Source organism: Mandrillus leucophaeus, unplaced genomic scaffold (assembly GCF_000951045.1).
Source record: "Mandrillus leucophaeus isolate KB7577 unplaced genomic scaffold, Mleu.le_1.0 Scaffold178, whole genome shotgun sequence".
Taxonomy (NCBI): Eukaryota; Metazoa; Chordata; class Mammalia; order Primates; family Cercopithecidae; genus Mandrillus; species Mandrillus leucophaeus.
In genome coordinates this window covers 1,496,783-1,512,283 of record NW_012101787.1, presented here as the reverse complement: position 1 = coordinate 1,512,283, position 15,501 = coordinate 1,496,783, and the positions used below count along the sequence as shown (strand labels likewise).

The 15,501-nt window shown below is 43.6% G+C and overlaps 1 long non-coding RNA gene across 1 annotated transcript in view; it reads left to right on the top strand.

Moving 5' to 3' along the window:
* The first annotated feature begins 7,954 nt into the window (after positions 1-7,954).
* The window catches only part of LOC105537666, a 79,367-nt gene continuing 71,820 nt past the window's right edge, over positions 7,955-15,501 (top strand). The window contains exon 1 of the long non-coding RNA XR_001005756.1: positions 7,955-8,273. This is a non-coding gene — a long non-coding RNA (uncharacterized LOC105537666). The remainder of the gene's footprint in view (positions 8,274-15,501) is intronic.

Below are 15,501 nucleotides of genomic sequence, written 5' to 3'. Positions count from 1 at the left end.
GTTTAAGAGCAGAGAGGGTAGAAACTAGCTGCCTCATCATGGATCCTGGTCCCACCGCTTACGAGTCACACCTTAGGCAAGTTACTTGAACATCAGTTTTCTCATCTGTAAAATAGGGACAACAATAGTGGCAAACTTGGCCAGGTGCAGTGGCTCACGCCTGTAATCCCAGCACTTTGGGAGGCCGAGGTGGGTGGATCATGAGGTCAGGAGTTCAAGACTAGCCTGACCAATATGGTGACACCCTGTCTCTACTAAAAATACAAAAATTAGCTGGGCGTGGTGGCATGCACCTGTAGTTGCAGCTACTCGGGAGGCTGAGGTAGGAGAATCACTTGAACCCAGGAGGCGGAGGTTGTAGTGAGCCAAGATCACGCCACTGCACTCCAGCCTGGGTAACAGAGTGAGACTCTGTCTCAAAAAAACAAAAAACAAAAAAACAAAGAAACAAAAACAAACAAACAAAAAAAGAATAGTGGCAAAGTCTTAACGTTGAAGTGAAGTGTGAGATACAGTTTCTAGTGTTGTTGGTGTTCAGAACAGTGCCTAGCACATAATAGATACACAATATGTTGAACAAGTGCAGTGGCTCACGCCTGTAATCCCAGCACTTTGGGAGGCCGAGGTGGGCAGATCAGAAAGTCAAGAGATCGAGACCATCCTCGCCAACATGGTGAAACCCCGTCTCTACTAAAAATATAAAAATTAGCTGGCCATGGTGGCATGCACCTGCAGTCCCAACTACTCAGGAGACAGGCAGGAGAATCACTTGAACCCGGGAGGCGAAGGTTGCAGTGAGCAGAGATCGCACCACTGCACTCCAGCCTGGGCAACAGAATGAGACTGTCTCAAAAAAAAGAAAAAAAAAAAAAAGATATGTGTTGAATAAATATAAAGAGCTGGCCAGAGTGTCCAGACAATAGGTGTCATGCAGATGGTAGCTATTATTATGGTACATCCATGCAAAATGGAATATTAGACAGTAATTGTAAAACTTTATGTATCACTATGTAAAAATAGGTTAAAATGAAAAATAAGATAGAAAAAAGCATGTATAAGGTGCTACAAACTTTATAAGAAAATGGCCAAAATGGGTATAAAATGTACAAGTATTTTAATATACATGTATACACACACACACACACACACACGCACGCACGCACACACGCAGCCTGGAAGCATCCATCGGTGCTGGTATGCCTATTTTCCTTTGCACACTCTTTTTACTGTTTGAATTTTGACCACTTGCGTATGTGGGAGGATCCTCTTCTAGGAAGCAGACTCCAAATTGAGACTAGTGTGTCAGAAAATTATTAGCTCTTGGAATCAGAACTTGTAGAGGGGAAGAAAAGGAAGCAGGACTGGGCAGATGGAGAAGTTGATCTACTGTGGATTCCCAACCAAGGCCTCAGTCAACCACTCAGGGAGCTCTGAAGCCAGGATAGCCCCTCGGAGTTGCCCCAAGATGGGACAAGGGGTCAAGCCCTCCTACCTCTGACGACCAACTGATCAGTCACTGGCTGCAAGCTGTCCCTGGAAGGGGGCAAATCCTGAGAGAGATTTTCTTCAGCTAAGGCAATGCCCAAAGAGGGTTGACCATTAAGAGCCTGTTCCAGCAAAACCCCCAGCAACTGACAGGTAAACTCTTTTCCTAAAGGGAGACCATGTGGTACATTACAGAACCTGCTACATCATTCATTCTTTCAATAAATGAACAACGTAGATGTCCATTTTTATTTTATTTTATTTTATTTTATTTTATTTTATTTTATTTTATTTTATTTTATTTTCTGACCGGAGTCTCGCTGTGTTGCCAGGCTGGAATGCAGTGGCGTGATCTCGGCTCACTGCAACAACCTCTGGTTCAAGTGATTCTCCTGCCTCAGCCTGCTGTGTAGCTGGGATTACAGGCATGTGCCACAACACCCAGCTAATTTTTGTATTTTTAGTAGAGAAGGATTTCACCATGTTGGCCAGGCTGGGTCTCGAACTCCTGACCTCAGGTGATCCACCTGCCTCAACTTCCCAAAGTGCTAGGATTACAGTATGAGACTCCACTCCTGGCATTATCAAATATTTAATTTTCAGTGTCAGTGGTGAAAACACAGAGCTAGCCCAATTATGGGGAGCAGGTAGCCTCTGTGATGTGATTTAAGGGGTGCCATAGGGCTATCTGCTCTTCTCCCAAGTTTTTTCCGCACTACCCTGCCAAAAGTACATGAAGTTTTAACAGTTTGTTAAGGGATGGCTTAAGGCAGTGCTTCCTGGAGAAATTTATTTGTGTTCATTAACTGCCTTAATAAGTTACTCAATAATTGTTTCTTATCTATCAATAATTCAGAAAAACATGGACTTGGCCAGTAGAGAACAAAACATTGACATTGTCCAGTTTTTCTAGCTTAGACTTTCTACTATTAGTAGGAGTTTAGGGTCGATTCTCTGAACAACCAAAGGAGCATGAATAGAATACAGAGAAATGTTCTACAAAATGGGTTGTGTGCACTTGACAGGGTGCAAAAGACATCGGCTGGCCCTTTCTTGGAAGCATAGACGTTTGCTATGGAAAAGAAATGTGAGACCCTCTACACATCATATTTTTGCCTTTAAAAAAAGAAAAGCAAGGAAGAAGTGGATTTTCTAGTATCATATTTAATAAACATTTGGAGGCCCCCTTATTTGGTCTGTAAGCCAGAGAGTCTCATTTCAAGGACAGTACTGGAGAGCTGCAGTGAAAAGCCCCTAATACCACAACAGAGATGGAGGGGACAAAGACGGCTTCGCTTTTAGCTTCTTGCAGTATTTTGCCCATCACTCATTCTTGGAGAACCACATTGCCAAAATTATTTAGTTTTTTAGATTTTTTTTTTTTTTTGAGACAGAGTCTTGCTCTGTTGCCCAGGCTGGAGTACAGTGGTGCCATCTCAGTTCACTGCAATCTCCACCTCCCGGGTTCAAGTGATCCTCATGACTCAGCTACTGTAGTAGCTAAGATTACAGGTGCATGCCACCACACCCAGCCAGGTTTTGTATTTTTAGTAGAGACGGGGTTTCACCATGTTGGCCAGGCTGCTCTCAAACTCCTGACTTCAGGTGATCTGCCTGTCTTAGCCTCCCAAAGTGCTGGGATTACAGGTGTGAGCCGCTGTGCCTACCCAAAAATTTTTTTTTTTTTTTTTTTTTTTTTTGAGATGAAGTCTCACTCTGTCACCAGACTGGAGTGCAGTGGCACAATTTCCGCATTTCAGCTCACTGCAGCCTCCGCCTTCTAGGTTCATGTGATTCTCCTGCCTCGGCCTCCCAGGTAGCTGGGACTACAAGTTTAGTCCCACCACGCCCGGCTAGTTTTTTGTATTTTTAGTAGAGATGGGATTTCTCCATGTTAGCCAGGATGGTCTCAAACTCCTGACCTCAGGTGATCTGCCCGCCTTAGCCTTCCAAAGTGCTAGGATTACCGGCGTGAGCCACCGCGCCTGGCCTATTTAGTTTAAGCTAAACAAAATTATTATGTGGCATTGATCATTTGGTGACATGGTATCTTGGATTGGATCCTGGAACAGAAAAAATATATTGATGGAAGAACTGGAGAGATACAAATTAAATCTGTGGTTTAGTTAATAGTGCTGTACTGGTGTCAGTTTCTTAGGTTTGATAAGTATATTATGGTTATGTAAGATGTTAGTATTCGAGGAAGCTGGGTGAAGGGTGTATGGGAATTCTCTGTTCTATCTTTGCAATCCTCTGGTAAACCTAAAATTCTTTTGAATTAAAATTTCTTTTAAAAATATATTTGAAATATAGCTTTTTAACATGCATTATTGTTACCAACAAACATTGAGCCATGGATAGTGTTGCTTTGCAATGTTAGAAACTAATTTGAAATGAAGAACCCACAATATTAAAATGAGCCTCTGGTTTTGTTTCAAGTGTAAAGTTGTGTGGGTCTCAAACCAGTATTTTAAAACTTCTTATTAAATATTTATACATACTTAGCAACTACTTATGAGATTTCTTATCTAATAGCAAAGCTACTGTTGAAGAAACTGCTACAGTATAAACCAGTGAAATCATTTACATAAAAGCATAGTAAAAAATCAAAGTGCCCTCTTTAGTTAGAAAAATCTTTTGGAAGACACAAAGCACAAAATGTTAGTGGAAATGATAAACCACAGGGTGATTGCTGAATGGGTTGTTGCTGAATGAATAAAAGTTGAGATGCTTCCAACATGATTCCGTAATTGAGCTGCTAGATTCTGTTTGAATAATGAAATACATGAAGAAATGCTTTTATATGGCTTGCCAAAGAAAAGATGTACCAGAAAAAGATATATTCTCAATAGTAAATGACTTCTATAATTTAAAAAATGAGGAAAGGGGGAATGGGGGTTTACCCATATGAGTCTAACCACTCAGGGAGTAGCTGCTTTGATGGAATTATAAAAGTAGAGACATCAGTCAGGCGCGGTGGCTCAAACCTGTAATCCCAGCACTTTGGGAGGCCGAGGCAGGCAGATCACGAGGTCAGGAGATTGAGACCATCCTGGCTAACACGGTGAAACTCCATCTCTACTAAAAATACAAAAAATTAGCCGGGCGTGGTGGTGGGCACCTGTAGTCCCAGCTACTGGGGAGGCTGAGGCAGGAGAATGGAATGAACCTGGGAGGTGTAACTGGTAGTGAGCCGAGATCTCGTCACTGCACTCCAGCCTGGGTGACAGTGCGAGACTCTGTCTCAAAGAAAAAAAAAAAAAAGAAGAGACATCAAGGGGAAATCCACAGGCATGGCCCCTCCTGAAACATCCGTTCGCTGCATCATCAGCCATATGAATATTATTGCTACAAAAAGTTGAACCAGAAATCCATAAAATGTTACAGGTGTCATCCGTGTGGTTACTTGATTGAAAAATAGAAGCAGAATCTTAATGAGATGGGGAATAATGGTGAAAATCTTTTGTGCCCTTGGAGGGTTAAAAGTTATTTCATGGCAAAGCACTTAAAAGTATTGTTAAACTTGAGATAGATAATGCATTATTCTTTTATAAATACAAAGGTTCAAATCTGGCTTTTTCTGAGGCCAATACACTATTCATCAGATATTTCCAAAACTATGTTTGATCTGTCCATTTGAGATAAAGGCGAGGAGAAAATAGTGTTACAATGAGGGAGAAAGTAATAATTCTTGAAAGAAATTCATGCTATGGAAAGAGCTCTTTGGAAATGCATGCTTGGAAATATTCTCAAATACACGCGGGTTTTGTTGCCAAAAACAATACAAAAACTCACATCTGTACACATTAAAAACCCTGGAAATATAATTTTCTAACCTGCCCCAGTTTTTTTTCTAAGTGAAAAATTTTATCATGTTTTGAAAATATTTGTTGGAAATACTAAAAATGTCAAATCTTTCAATTAGTTTGCAACAACCACTATTTGATAACCAGAAAAGCAGAAATTTACCAGCTCATAAGACACTTTGGCATAATTAGTGGATGGAATTTAAAAATCAGTATTATAGGTTATTAAGGATAGTTTTCTAAAAAGATACTTCTTGTATGTGAATCTACATACAGTATTTTTGTGAAGCATATTTGAATCTATTATAACTATTAAAATATACCAAACTTGGCCAGGTGCCTCATGCCTGAAATCCCAGGACTTTGGGAGGCCGAGGTGGGCAGATCACTTGAGCCCAGGAATTTGAGATCAGCCTGGGCAACATGGTGAGATTCAGTCTCTACAGAAAATACAAAAATTAGCCAGGCGCCAGGGCGTGCGCTTGTGGTCCCAGCTACTCGGCAAGTGGAGACAGGAGGAGGCAGAGGTTGCAGTGAGCCAAGATCCTGCCACTGTACTCCAGCTTGGGCGACAGAGTGAGACCCTGTCTCGAAAAAAAAAAGAAAAAGAAAAAGAAAAAAAAAAACATATATATATAGAGAGTGAACTCGAAATCAGTATCACAAATTGTGTTTGATATTGCTATGCCACAAAGTGTTAAACCAAGATTTTCACTAATCAAAAATTTTTAATCTTATTTCAACTTTTTTCTTTAAAAATTATTTAATTTTTATATTTTATAATGTTCATAATGTTAATATTTAATATTTAACATAAAATAGTAGCTATTAAAGCCTGGTGACATATAAATAAATATAGATGTTAGATATGAAATATTTTAAAAGTAAATATATTAGAAACACATGCTCAAAAGTTTTTTCTGACGGGGCACGTGATATGTGGTCTTTTACAGAGAATAGCCAGTGAGACACAGCAAATAAAATGGGTTCGTTTAGTTCTTTATACAATCTATCAGAGAAAATGTTCCCTACAATATACATGACATACCAATCCTAAAGTATGCATTGATCCTCTATTGCCAAGCAAGCCAAATTGGGAAACTAATTACATAAACGTTTTTAGAACTGTTCAAGAAAGTCGTCCATTTACCTCTGGTTAAAAGTCAAATTCCTGGAGCACAGCCCCAGAGATGCTGATTCAGCAAGATGAGTATAGACCCAAGAATCTAGATTTTTCAAAGCACTGAAGCAACTGCTAATTTTGAAGATGAGGAGAGGCAGATCTAGAGAGTTAACATGACTTGGTCAATGGTATATGGGGAGTTCACCAATCAGAGCCAGGGCTAGAGCCTCCCCAGCCCCGTTATTTCCCTGTGCAGCGCCCCCCTTTGGCACATCCTGCTCCTCAAATGAAACTCTGGTGCCTGCCTACTTAGATATTAGCAGATTGGAGGAAAGCAATCAAGGGGCTCCAATTTCAATATTTCAGCTAGAAACCACTCGTCACTTGCAAAATATCCTTTGAATTTTCTGGTGAGACTAATGGCCACAGCACTTTATAGAGCTAAAAACAAAAGGCTATTGTTGAGTTTGTTATTGTTGCCATGTTGCTAGGAGAGCCTCTGCGATGGAATGTGCCATTCAATACAAGCTTTGCTTCTCTGGTACAACCCTACCATGTGCAAGGGACATGGCCCAGGTGCAAGGGGAGTGAGACCATACATTGCAAGGCCAAGGCCAGAACAGCAAGAGAAACGGGAGATTTCCTCTTGGGCTTTGTGGGAGAAGAATCAAAGACTAGCACACAAGTCCTGAAATCACAACAGGGTTCTTCAAATTTAAGAAATAAGCATACATGAAAATTCCAAACGTTAAGCTGTTTTTGCTTTTGTGGTCCCTAAACTTGCCCATTGCTCATTTGGTTATAGCAAACAGCAATAGAATGGTCCTGAAATGTACATGACCGTACTTTGTTGGAAATAGGCCATGCCCTGGCCCCAAGTTTGATTTGCTACTCTTGGAAATACTCCAAGCATGGTGGTGGTATGAGAGTAGGATATTTGCCCAAACACCTAGTTGATCAGATCAGCAAATACAGGCAAAGAAGGTGGTAGATGAACAGAACTGGATACACGTGTGTAAGACAAGTGACAATGTCCTCAATTATATGCTGGAATGAAAAGCACGTGTCCACCACTTTAAGCACCTGAATTCCAAATGACATCACTTTCCTTTGTTATTTGCATGCTAGAAAATACACCTCCAAGGACAATGTGTGCATATATATACATATATTTCCAGGGTGAGAGAAAGTATGAAGAATAAAAGGAGAATTGACGTACCATTTAACATTTTTGAAATGTTTGAAAACTGCCATTGGGAAAATCGTATACCTTTTGCTTAAAAAAAATGATGCATTTTATTTAAAAATATTCCTGCATTTTTTATTTCAGGAGAAGGAGAGGTAAGGGCTGTTGTTTAATAAAACCTCCCAAGGCTGAGCATGGCTGTCATTTCTGGAGTCTTTCTGCTGAGGCCATTTCTCCTGTGACCATGGGCTAAAGGGCACAGCCGCATGCCCCCACATCTGCTTCTGAATTCTGAACACAGGCCAGAGGAGGGGAAGGGCAGGGTGTTTGCAGAAGCAGAGCCGACCCTTGGGTAAAAATGGGAAAACAAAGAGTGGTCAGGATAGATTCCAGAGTAGTTGGAGTTACAGGGAAATCTTCACTTCCAGTGCCCTCTAGATCCTCAGCACTACGCCCTGGCCAGCCCTGAGGTCGTGGAGCCCCCTCTCCTGCCCTGGACTGGCCACCCCTCTTACTGGATGAGTGATGTGCTCTGGCTCAAAGGCCAAGGAGGCAGGTGGAGGATGCCTGCTGTGGAACGTGGGTGCTCCCTCCATCAGCATCTACTCACTGGGGAGAGGATCTGCAGCCGTCACCTCCAGCCCTGGTCCTGGTAGAGCTGTTGAAGAAAATGGTAATGTCTGCATGGTCACTGGGACCACAACTCAAGGGTGGAGGGGACTGTAATGGGAAGTGGTGAGGAGGAGGCTCCAGGTTCCACTCAGCTGCCCAAAGGCTGGAGGGATAATCTACGACCCTATCCCTAAGGGAGGGATGAAAGCCTTTGCCCTCCATGAAAGGATTCGAGGGGCCTGAGGACCTTCTTAGTGGCCCTGAGGTCATGACGCTAGTTTGTGCTGTGTTGTGTAGGCCACCATTGTATTTTGCTATTGAGGGAAAACAGAGGCAGTGCAATGACTGAGGAAGAAGAAGAATGCAATTCTGTTGGGGGCTTGGAAATCTCCAGCAGGGGCCATCCACGGAAGAGGACACCCCTGGGCCAGGGGAGAGGAAAACAGAGTGCCCAAGGCCTCAGCTTCTCCACTAAGCACCTGTCTCCTCTGCAAGGGGAGAGGGCCACCAGCCGAACCAGTGTCACCTTGCCCAGATCCCAGAACTTGGGCTCCACAAGCAGCAGTCAGAAGCTTCTGGAGCAGCTCATAGACCCGACCCAGGCCCCCTGTACTCTCTGGTGGTCCTGTAGCAGCCTCCCGCTGGAACTGTCCTCTCACTGCTTCTGTAGAATTATGCCACAAGGGAGAAGCAGCTGGCAATACATGTGACTGGATTTTTCTTTTGTTTTGTTATAATGAGAAAGTGAAGGAATACTCGTGGGCCAATTTGTAGAGAGACAGAGAGAAAGAGAGAACATATTAAATATGCTATAAGGAAGGTGGTCTCTCATTTCCCTGCACATTGTTTGGCAAAGATGATGTCATTTCATTCACATGTCGAAAGTAATTGGTCCCTTACCAACCACCTATGAAATTAAGAGCATTTCACATAGATAGATGGAAGATTCAGGGAGCACGGTTTTCATTTATGATTATTTTAGTAATTTCAAAGTGAAACTTTTGCCAGACTAAACAACAAAGTTCTTTGCTTGTTTCAAGAGTCCTCTGAGTGTGAATCATGCCTTGATAGACTATTTTTTTTTCATTTGTAGTCTTCACTGAATCTCCAAACGATGGTACACCTAATTCGTCATCACCAGCAGGTTATTGCTGGAGATAGACAACGCAAATCCAAAGACTTCTTGCAAGGTTTTTCTGATGGAGTTCCTCAGACACTCTTTATTTTTCCAGTTCAGCTCACAGTCTTGGGTATCAAATGCTTTTTCTCACTCTCTAACTTTGTCCCCATCATTTCTAACAAAAACACAATTACATTTTGCTCTCAATTCAAGATTCCAGGGCTAGTAAGATGATACCAGGGTTGGGTATCCACTGAACAGGAATGGCCAGAAAGATCCAGGAACTGAAATTGGGTTAGCAGATTACAGCTTCGGTGACCCTGAGAAGTTGAGCCCCAAAACCATGGCTCTACCCTGAGCCATGAGAGGCAGAGCCAAGGGGTTTGGCATCAGGCAGGTATTGCAAACCCGAGAAGGCAATACCCACAATCCAGGAACTCAAAAATCAGAGATGCAGCTAGGTAGCAAACACAGGGTGTGGGAGCCAGGAATAAGCCGGGAAGAGACTGGGGAAAGGCGCCATGGTTGTCACATGCCTCCCACCAGGGCCAACTAGAATCCCAACTGCAGAGGCTAGGCCCATTGGCGACCCCAAGCAGCACCCACAGTCTGGAGTGTAAAAGTGGGTGGAAGCGCAGCCACCTGACAGCAATTGCAAGGGAGCAACTATTCCATGTTTCTTGATACATGCAGCAGTTCCGAGGTGATGTCCGTAAGCATTCTCAGTCTCATTGGGTTCTTCTGTACATCGACTGTAGTGACGCCTGCATTTCACAAAACATGTGAAACTCAAGGTGGCCGTGTACAAACATGAAGAAGAAGGGATGCAATATTCAGCTTATGTAGATGAAGATGAAGTATCATTTCATGTGGTGACAGGGTAGCTGGCAGTGGTAAAGAGTGGTGAACTTTCAGGGAGGCATGAAAAAAATTATTGTACATACAGCAGAAAGTCAGAAAGCAAAAATGTGAAGGTCCCAGGAGCTATTTTAGAGCAATGGCATTCTCTAACCCATGGCATTCAGAGAAATTACCATTTTTCTTTTCTTCTTTGACATTTATTTTAAATTCTGGGGTACATGGGCAGGATGTGCAGGTTTGTTACACAGGTAAATGTGTGCCAAGGTGGTTTGCTGCGCAGATCATCCCATCACCTAGGTATTAAGCCCAGCAGCCATTAGCTGTTCTTCCTGATGCTCTCCCTCCTCTCGCCCCCCACTCGCAGGCCCCATTGTGTGTTGTTCCCCACCATGTGTCAGTGTGTTCTCATCATTCAGCTCCTCCTTATAAGTGAGAACATGCCATGTTTGGTCTTCTGTTCCTGGGTTAGTTTGCTGAGGACAAAATGTGGCATGAGAATAACATGTAATAGGAGCACAACATGAGGCTTCTCGCTCCATCCATGTCTCTGCAAAGGACATGATCTTATTCCTTTTTATGGCTGCATAGTATTCCATGGTGTATGTGTACCACATTTTGTTTATCCAGTCTATTATTGATAAACTTGGCATTTGGGTTGATTCCATGGAGAAATGATCATTTTTCTAAGGCACTCTTGGATAAAGGTTTGCTTGCCACTGAAGGCAAGAGGTTCTGGGTTTCAGCCCTTGGGCACTTGCCTGGATGCCCTAAGTGTTAAACTGGGGGCTAAGGGTAGTCACTCTCTCCTCACACTTGGAACTCATTCAAGGTTCTAAGTTGAGGAGCTCAATTTTAGAAGACTGGGAAGGAATAAACAGAAATGAAGCATGTCACAATGGACTTTGGATCAGTGTACAAAAACCCATACCTGCTGTGGGCCAAACTCCACTTACACTAGGTGTAAATTCCTGCTCTCAAGGAGCTCCCAGAAGACAGAAAGAATGGAGAAAGAAAAGCACTTGTTATGACGAACTAACTGTGACCCACGGGGTGCGATGAGAAGGTGAGTTTATTCTATCGCCACCTCCTTTTAGAGCATTTGCTAAGGCCCACCCTTTCACAGCCTGGGGAAAACTCAGGGGCCCATAGCTTTCCTCATCACCTTTAGACATTAAAAGTGTCCTAGTTGCTTAAATCTCAAAACATCAGCTCTTTCCAGTAATTAATATGTTGAATCAAGTGTAATAATCAAAAGTATCATGCTTCATTTAAGCATAAAACTTCTCCTGGTCCCCCACCCCCATTGCATTGAGGATGGAGTGCAGTGGTAGTCATGGCTCACTGAAACCTCAAAGTCCCAGGCTCAAGAGATTCTCCTGCCTCAGCCTCCTCAGTGCTAATGGCTGCTGCAGCCAGGTGTTCACTCCAGCTGGTTTCTGAGTTCCCCAGGATCAGATCAGGGAGGAGAGAAGGAAGCTGAGCAAAGGCCTGGAGGCCAGGGTCGCAGCAGTTGGAGGCCAGGGTTGCAGCAGCTCTTCTCTTGTGCGGTGCCTTTACAGGTTCTTCTGAGACCCTCCAACTCTCCATTCCCTGCTGGGCCACAATCCTGGGGCTGTGTCCCCTGGAGTCCCTTGGGGCCCTGAATGCATCTCTTCTGGCTGCTTGCTTATGGCTTTTCCTCAGCCCCAGGGAATCTGAAGTCACTTCCTATTGGGGCTGCCTCACTCTCTATTTGGCTCCTCTTACTCCCTCCTTTCCCCGAACGGCCCTCACCATTCACGGGAAACACGACGAGTCCTTTGTACCCAACTCTGAGTGTGAGCTGACCCCAACACCACAGAGCAATCAACCAGCCAGGGTCCCCACTTCTCAGCCAGACACCAGCCCACTGCATCCCCCAAGCATCAGGAGGCACCCCTACACCTTAGCTTGAGGTAGGGCAAGTGACCTCATTCTTTTTTCCAGGTGAAGCCCACAGCAGAGCTTTCCTCCAAAAATTCCCTACTGTAAATTTCAATGCTTTTCTTGGCTTCTCTCTCATCTTTTATATAGTCTGGAGGTGGGTGGTTGGCTGAGAGTACAAAACTGGTTTCCATAAGCACTTTTTGCAAATCTTGCATCTCACTTTGGAATGTTCTATCTATTGCTTTGGGGCCTCACTTGAAACTGAGACTAAAATAATTCCAATTTAACACCTAGTATAGCAAAGAGCATCCCCCCTTTTTGTTTCAGGGCATAGCACATACAGAAAATGATGATATTTGTGTGGTGCTCTTGGGTAAATGGATGTGCTTTCCATGGTGAGAGCTAACTGGCCAAGAGCTCCAGCTGCTCCAGTTGCCCAGTGTGGTCAACTCAAGGCCTAGGGGTGCAAGCACAACCTATTTGCAACATGCCAAGTGCAAGGTCTTCACAGATTATTTCGAGACCTTTCTATTCCCCTTTCGCAGCTGGGCTATAATCCGGACCCACGCCTGTGTTATTTGATGTTGTTTGGGAAGCTGTGTGCTAGGCTGTGGACGACGCTGGGAGTGATGCAGAAGAATAAACTATTCATTCGAGCTGTAAGATCAGGCTGCCTGGAGGTGGTGATGCCTGAGCTGGGTCTGGATTTTGAAGGATGAATAGGAGTTCTCTAGGCAACTGCCTTAGTCTGTTTTCTGTTACTTAAAACAGAATACCTGAAGCTGGGTAATTTATAAAGAAGAAAAATTCCTCCTTCCTTCCTTCCTTCCTTCCTTCCTTCCTTCCTTCCCTTGCTCTCTCTCTCTCCCTTTCTTTCTTTCCTTTCCTTTCATTTCTTTCCTTTCCTTCCTTTCCTTTCCTTTCTTTCCTTTTCTTCCTTTCCTTCCTTCCTTCTCAGGGTCTCACCCCGTTGCTCAGGCTGGAGTGCAGTGGTGCAATCTTAGCTCACTGCAACCTCAAACTTGCAGGCTCAGGCAAACCTCCTGCCTCAGCCTCGCAAGTAGCTAGGACTACAGGTGGGTGCCACCATGCCAAGCTAATTTTTAATTTTTTGGCAGAGATGGGGTCTCCCTCTATTACCCAGGCTAGCCTTGAACTCCAAGCCTCAAGCGATCCTCCTGTCGTGGCTTCCCAAAGTGCTGGGATTACAAGTGTGAGCCACCATACCTGGGCAGAAATGTATTCCTTATAGTTTTGGAAGCTGAGAAGTCCAAGGTCAAGGGGCTGCCCCTGGTGAGAGCCTTTTTGATGCTAGGGTCTCCACAGAGTCCTGAGGTGGCATGGGACATCACGGCATGCTAGCTCAGGTCTCTCTTCCTTAGGGATCAAGATCCCATATGAGTTTCGGAGGGCACAAACATTCAAACCATAGCAGTAGCCACCAGAGCAAGGACATTCTGGGGAACACAGTGTTTGGTGCAAGGGGTGCACTCAAGCATGTGACGGGCAGGAGGGAAGTGGCTGGGTGGGAGGCTGGAGGCTCCATCCTGGGCAGCCCTTGCTTTCAAGACCTCCTCACGGCTGTGCCCTGCAACAATTTCACCTCAGCCTCATTCACAATTCCTTCTTCTCCTTCTCACATCTAATTAATTCTTGTTTTCATCTTTTAATTATTTTCCCATCATCCCATTCCTTCCAGTCCCACACTCACTGCTATGGTCTTCATTGTCTTACTACTGTGAAGGCAAACATCACACGCATGATCATCCTTGCCCCTGTTCCCCTCTGCCAATCCAATTTCTATGCTGCAGCAGCTGTGATGTTAAAATATCAGGCCAGGATTAACTTCCCCCTCCAATCATTTTATTTCTCACTCCGTGAACTCTCAATCCTTCCCGTAACCTGTCCAGGCCCAGGTACTTTCCCCAAGGACTTCATCGGATCTCCACTCAAATAGCACTCTATCAGAGACCCTCCTATAAACGGCAGCACCCTACCTCCAAGACTCCATTTCCTTACCTGGCAGCATTGATTGTCACTTGACATGTTGCATGTTTATTTCATCGTTGTCTGCCCCAGCAGAATGTGAGCTCCAGCAGGCAGGGATTTGATCTTGTCTCTTGATGCCCTTCCCATGCCTGGCTGGTAGGAGGCCCTCAGTGATAGTTGTTAAATAAATGGGTGAGTAATCCCAGCGGTGAGGCTGAGGCAGGAGGATTGCTTGAGGCCAGAAGTTCAAAACCTCCCTGGGCAACATAGCAAGACTCTCGGCTCAACAAATAATTTTTAAGTTAGCCAGGCATGATGGCTCACACCTGTAGTCTCAAGTACTCGGGAGGCTGAGGCAGGAGAATCACTTGAGCCCAGGATATTGAGGCGCAGTGAACCATGATCACGCCACTGCACTCTAGCCTGGGTGACAGAGTGAGACCCTGAGTCTATAAACAAATAAATAAGTGAATAGAGTGAGGTGTGAGGAGACAAGAAAACTCTGACTCACTTTATACTTACAGTTTCTTTGTGGCATGTAAAGCCATCCTTTTTAACAGCAACCATTCGATATTTATTGAAGATTTACTCTATGAGCAGTGCAATGCTAGCTATTCTATGTGTATTATCTCAGTCTCCACAATAACCTATGAAATAGGTACTATTTCTAGCTCCCCTTTTCATGTAAAGGCCCCTCGACTTTGGACTTCTCAGCTCCCAAAACTATAAGGAATACATTTCTGCCCGGGTATGGTGGCTCACACTTGTAATCCCAGCACTTTGGGAGCCCATGACAGGAGGATCGCTTGAGGCTTGGAGTTCAAGGCTAGCCTAGGTAACAGAGGGAGACCCCATCTTTGCCAAAAAATTGTTGTTTTTCATTTACTTATAGTAAATAAAAATATGTAATAATACATTAAAACATCAGTAATGTACACTTTACATTGCACAAACTCTGGCAACTTATTTTTTCAGATCTTTTGCCATGTACACATACACACACATATAGTTGACCTGGAGTTTGTGTATGTGTTTATTTGCTTCTTTCTTGTTTTTGCTATTTTACAAAAATGAGATCTCATGATATATATTGTTCCACAAGGTGATGTGTTTCAGATTTTTTTTTTTTCATGAAAGTTACTAAGATGGACCTCATTGTTTTTTTTCGACTTGCATATGTAGGATATACCATGATGCATTCAATCTCTTCCTACTGATTGACATTCACATTGGTTTTTTGGTTTTGTTTTGGCTGTACTGTGTTACAATTTTGCAATCAATCTATCTTTCTATATTGTTGATCGGGCCCAGGTATGTAAGGACGTCAGGAGGGAGATTCCTAAATGTGAAATTGCTAGGTCAGCAAACACGCACGTTCTATTTATTTGCTATAATATGACACTAGGGTTGTGGT